Source organism: Pelodiscus sinensis, chromosome 4 (genome assembly GCF_052426305.1).
Source record: "Pelodiscus sinensis isolate ZL-2025 chromosome 4, ASM5242630v1, whole genome shotgun sequence".
In the NCBI taxonomy this organism is placed as follows: Eukaryota; Metazoa; Chordata; order Testudines; family Trionychidae; genus Pelodiscus; species Pelodiscus sinensis.
Genome location: NC_143055.1, coordinates 82,596,647 through 82,602,646, shown reverse-complemented (window position 1 = coordinate 82,602,646; position 6,000 = coordinate 82,596,647).

Here is a 6,000-nt window from a genome sequence, read left to right as displayed (position 1 = left end):
AAGAAAGAAAGGGGAGAGAGGAACAAGTTTGAGGTCAAGTGTGATACTATAATTTCTTGCCTCGTTGAAAAGTTTTAAATCCTTTCCCCAGATAAAGTGTTCTCTCTCTGCTCCTTTTAATAACCCTGAAACATTCTTCTGAACTCAGAGCTTATATTTAACCAAATTGTTTTAAAATATTAATATAATAGGAAGTTTGGCTGTGTTCTGGCAATGAGAAGAGACAAGATACAACATAGAGAGATCAGATAATTTGGTTAAGGAGCAGTAAAACTGTGTGTCAAAGACGAAGTCTAAGTCTCCTCTTCATTAATAGGTCACATCTCTTTTGAAGCCAATGAAATGTAATAATAGAAGAGTATGATCTGTAATCTCAGATTGAAACTGAAATTTTTCTTCTGGATTTGGACCTCTCCCTATGGAGGGGACGGTATTATACCATTTAACCACTGGATGGCACTGTCCCATATTTTATTTAAACTACTCTAAACAAGACCTAGGGAAGTCTTAAAGGATCTTCTGGAGGACACATCTGGTGTATCTCTCTGGGAATTAAACTCTGTAGCTAGTCAATATCTACAAGAAGCCTGGCATGCTAGTGTATTCCCTGCCACCTACCATGTTCAAGACATACATGACATGGTATCTGGAGTCAACAATGATTAAAAGCTGGTGATATACAGTGTACAGTATTTCTATTCCATGGCAAAAACAATCAGAAACAAGTTGAAAAATAGTATGCACTTTCTCAGTCACTTCTTGAGGTTAAACATCTCAGCAATTGCTCCTATCAAAATGACAAATGTTGGAAAACCACAAAAGGGTGAATTGCCTAACTTTTTGAAGAAAAAAATTTACCCTCCTAATGGATTTTTGTAAAATGCCTCAGCCCAGAGTATATGGCTGAGGTATAAAACAAAAAACAGGACTATGTAGCACTTTAAACACTAACAAGATGGTTTAATAGTCTTGTTAGTCTTTAAAGTGCTACATAGTCCTGTTTTTTGTTTCAGCTACACAAGACTAACACGGCTACATTTCTATCACTCTTCTGGCTGAGGTATATACACCCAGAATATAAGAGAATATATCATGATGGTGGTACAATGAAAGAATAAGGTGCCTCCACCATCTTGTGTACCCCATGTAAGAGCAGAAAATAATTACAGTCAGTGCTCTCTGGCAAGCACACAGACTGTTCCCTAAACTAGTCTTCTCCTGGCACCACAAAGGAGGCAGGGAGGAGTACAGAATGGGCAAGACTATGGAGTACACACACACACACACACACACACACACACACACACACACACAGAGAGAGAGAGCTCTGCCAGTGACACCTGCATGAGATACACTGTATCCTTCAAGCACAGCAGCTTGTACACTCACCCACACATGAATAGACCCACACCCTCTCATACCCATCCATCCACTCCTCATAGATAGCTTCTGTCCAGTTGCTGTTAGACCCTTAAAGAAGTGTCTGTCTATGGACTTAGGAAGACATTATTGCTTCTTACACTTAGGTCTGATTTAGAAAAACTACAACCTATCCCAGAAAATGACCCCTCCCTCTCAGAGGCCTGGGGGACAGGCCAATCCTCACCTACAGACAACCCCCTAACCTCAAACAAATTATTTCCAGTAACCACGCAGCACCCCTCCAGCATACTCATCTAGGAACCCACCCCTGCAATCAATTCCAGTGCCAGCTCTGTCCACACATCTATACAAGCGACATCACAGGGCCTGACCACACAAACCACCACATCAGAGGCTCATATAACTGCACATCCACCAATGTGGTCTATGTCATCAAATGCCAGCCATGCCCCTCTGCCATGTATATTGGCAAAACTGGACAGTCTCTGAGAGAAAGAATTAGTGGACTCAAATCAGATATTTAAAAAGGCAACACACAGAAACCTGTTGGGGAACATTTTAATTTGCCCGGACACTCGTTAATGGAGCTCAAAGATACCGTATTGTTGCAAGCCAATTTAAAAAAAAAAAAAACAGCTTGAAAGGGAGGCTGCAGAACTTCATTTCATTTACAAGTTTGATACCTGCAACAGAGGTCCAAACAAAGACCTTATATGGATGGCCCACTACATTTCACATCCTAACAACATAAAAAAACCAAGCTCGGGGTGCTTACGAGTACTTAGTACCCACTCTATCCACTTCATTCAGCATGAAAACTCTGATAGAAGGGAAAAAACTGGGAGTAAAAAACTCCCCCCCCCCCTTTATTTCTCTGCTATTTATTTGGAAACTGAACCCCTTAACCCCATGCATCTGATTAAGTGGGTTGTGTCCATGAAAGCTCATGATACCATCTATATTTTTTATTAATATCTAAGGTGCTGCAAGACTATTCATTATTTTTTATTGTTTTTCAGTGACAGACTAATACAGCTACCCCTCTGAAATGTCTGATTTGGAAGGTGTTCCTCAGAACCACAAAAACATAATTAATGTTTGAGTCTTTGAGTAAAAGCTTAGGTTTTGTAGAAGTTGATACTCATCCAGGAAAGATTCCTCTTCACCACGGGCTAGTGGCTCTAATAATTGTTCTTAATTCAAAATAAGCCCTGAACTTGGCATAACTGCTATATTTATGTGGGATTTAGGTGATTATCTTAGAGTCTGCCTGAATTCACAATGGAGCAATGTTATATAAAATGATCTGTTCATCCTAAGAAAAATATTTTGTAGGAATAAGGTTTTCTTTTTCATTTAATTAATGGTTTGCCACTAACTTGCTACAGCACTACTTTATCCAAGCCAAACAGTATGCATATCAATATTTACTATCATTGTAATTTTCTACTTGTTTTCTTCATCAATGCTGCCACCTTCTGGAAGCCACAAAAATCCAGTCTAGCTTTCTGAATCTAATACAAATTGCATTACTCCACTCTAGGTGATCTCAAAATTGTACTATTACTACTATCTTAGGGCTTAGTCCTGTAAATCCTTGATCACATGTATGGGCCCATCAACTTCAGTAGCACTGCTCATATGCACGATCAGTGTCTCACATTAAAAATAGTTACTTATCTATCATGAGACCAAAATAACTAGATCTAGTGACAGCCATCTGTGTATCTGTCTTGATTCTTAAATGGGCCCCATCACCACCAGAACTTCTCAATTCTCTCTTTTCCTACCTAGCCTATAGGATAAATGGATTAGCTAAATTATAAGGAGAAGGGGTTAGTTTAATTCTGTAGGTGAGAATGACTATATTGTGTGTCCATCCATGTGCAAAGGACTTGCTGAGGAATGGCTAAACTTAGGGAAAGTGTTTTAACCCCTGGCCATTCTTCTCTATTGTTAGTTAGGTACAATCTAGGTTTAGGTACAGTTCCTGTACACATTCTGTTGCCTGAGTCTTCCTGATTTGGCCATCTGTTTAACTGTTCCATCCATAATCCGGTATCAAGGCTGTAGATGAAGAGATTCTCTCTCAGGAGGTTAGGATCAATCCCTTGAAGAGCTTAGAATATCATGGTAGGCACCTTGAACTAGACTGAGGTGGGAAATAAAGAAGTGGCAGCCTGCCAGGATTAGTGCCTAGTGGGCTGCCACTGCTGTATTTACCAGTGTCTCTGCAGGTATTGGGCCATCGCAGCTCTCATTGGCTGTGAACGGCAATCCATGGCCAATGAGAGCTGTGAATGCCCGATACCTATAGAGGCACAGGTGAATTTAGAAGTGGGGGCCTGCCAGAGACTAACCCTGGAGGACCAGATCTAGCCCAGGGGCTGGTATTTGCCCACCCCTGAGCTGGGCCATAAAAATGGAATAAAATTGAAAGGATCTGTATATCAAGAACCACATTTTCTATAACTTCTGCACATGATTATAATATATACGATCATAACTTATTGAGTATCTGCTAGTGTGATTTATTTTTTTAACAATCCATGAGAGTAGTGCATTGTATTAGCTTCAGAGTATCTTGCAAAATCCCAGTTGTTTAGCAAAAGGGTGTGATATTATGGCTACTTGCTCATCATGGTCAAACATGCTGGAAGTAGTGGGACATCTGTCATATACAGAAATTCACAAAACACTTTAGCATGACAAAAAAAAAAAATCTCACCAAGAAGTTTTTGCTATCAAATTTTCCAACTGGTTTGTGACACAACAAATCATCACAGTTGATTACAGCTGAATATTTGCCTTATCAGTTCTCATAAACTTTAACAAGTGATCATGACCTAATGTGTGGGCTATGACAATTGTACTGACTGGCTCATTACACTTGAAGATCTTCAGTTTCTACAAACTACCATTGATGATAACCAGAGTTACAGGGTCAAGCGCTATGGTACTCTAAGATAGTTTAAGTAACATTGCTTTTAAGAATTGTGCCACAGATTTTTAATCAGAACTTCCCTCTGAAATCACAAGCAAATTTGCTTAAAATACAATGACATAATACAGCTTCAGAGTGTTTAAGTTCTCCCCAAACTCCTTTCTGATGAAATTTTAAATTTATTTACAAAGGGCCAGATTATAACATTGAGGAAGAGTCAAATAGCCCCCATAAAATAAATGGGAATATTCAAAAGAACTGTATTATCTTCTTGGTCCAATACTATCATAGGTAGTATAAAAAGAAACACAAGAAGCACATATGTTACTGTGCACATCGCTGTATTTCAAAAAGTCTGATCTACAGAAGTCTGTCCGTACTAGAACAGGCCCAAAATATATGTAAATACTAATAGAAAAAACAACATGCAACAGTTCTCAATTAGGAAAGCCAATTATCCTGCTCAAAAGATTTTATATTTATACATATAAAATCCTAGTACAGGTGATAGAGCCACAACTGAAACTGCCATTGTCCCCTTAGACTACTTACAAATTTATTTTGGGGTTAATCGGGTATTTAAATTTTAAGTAATAAAAAGAAAAAGCCTTGATAATGCAATGGCATTTTATATCAATTATAAAAATAGCTTCATTTGCTTTTTTAATAGATATTTCTTCAAAACTTACATTTGTCTTTTCAGAAGGATTTGGGGAACACACCACATTTTATTTGCTTCAATAAAAATCAAATTCCAAAAGATACTTCAGAGAAACAAAAAATTATACTAGACAAATAGCTTTGAGAGAGAGGAGCAAAAATTGACAGCCAATAGAGGGTAAATCCTGATACTGGAGGAAAAGGGGCTAGGGTCTGAGCCTGTGAGCCTTATTCATACAATTTATCTTTTCACCAGTAACCAAATGTTGAAAAAGGAAGGATCTGTTAAAAAAAAAAAAAAGACACTTATGATAAAGGGAGATAGGCAAAAACTGAAGACAGGAAAATGAGCTGAGCAGAGATGGAAAGGAGGCAGAATGAACAAGAAAATTAGTGATAAAAATAAAGAAAAGTTTCATGCTACACCCAAGTCAAATCAAATCTGAGCGCTAAGTTACTGAATTCCTTACTCACTTTGTGAACAGTTACTTCCAGAGTAAACCTATCAGCATCCATAAAAAAGTGTTAATGTTAAGGCTTTCACAATCTGGCTTTTTAAATAGGTGAGTCCACAGAAAATGAATCAGCACATCACCAGAATCAAAATATTGGCAGTAAGATGCACCTGTTACAAAGAAGTTACAAGCACCTTTTGTATTATACTCAAACAGAGGGAATCACAGCCATTTCAACACTTAAGAAGTTGGAGCAAACAGCCTGTCCCATATGGGATACTATTCAGTGACAGAAGAAGCCAAAATAGGATCAGAGGAGATTCCAATAGTCCTCTGATTGCCCCATACCTGCCAGTGCAGACATATCAAAGCAGCTGGAAAAGGTCTACACGTTTGTACTGTTTCCTTCTAATTATTTCTCCAAAAGACCCACAGAATTAGGATCTGCAAAAGGTCACAACCTAATGTGCAGAAGCTCTGTCCCCTCTACACTGTCTTCCAGAACCCACACGGAAGAATATTTTGGGGCTCTCCATCCACTCCCACCTCCTAAATCTC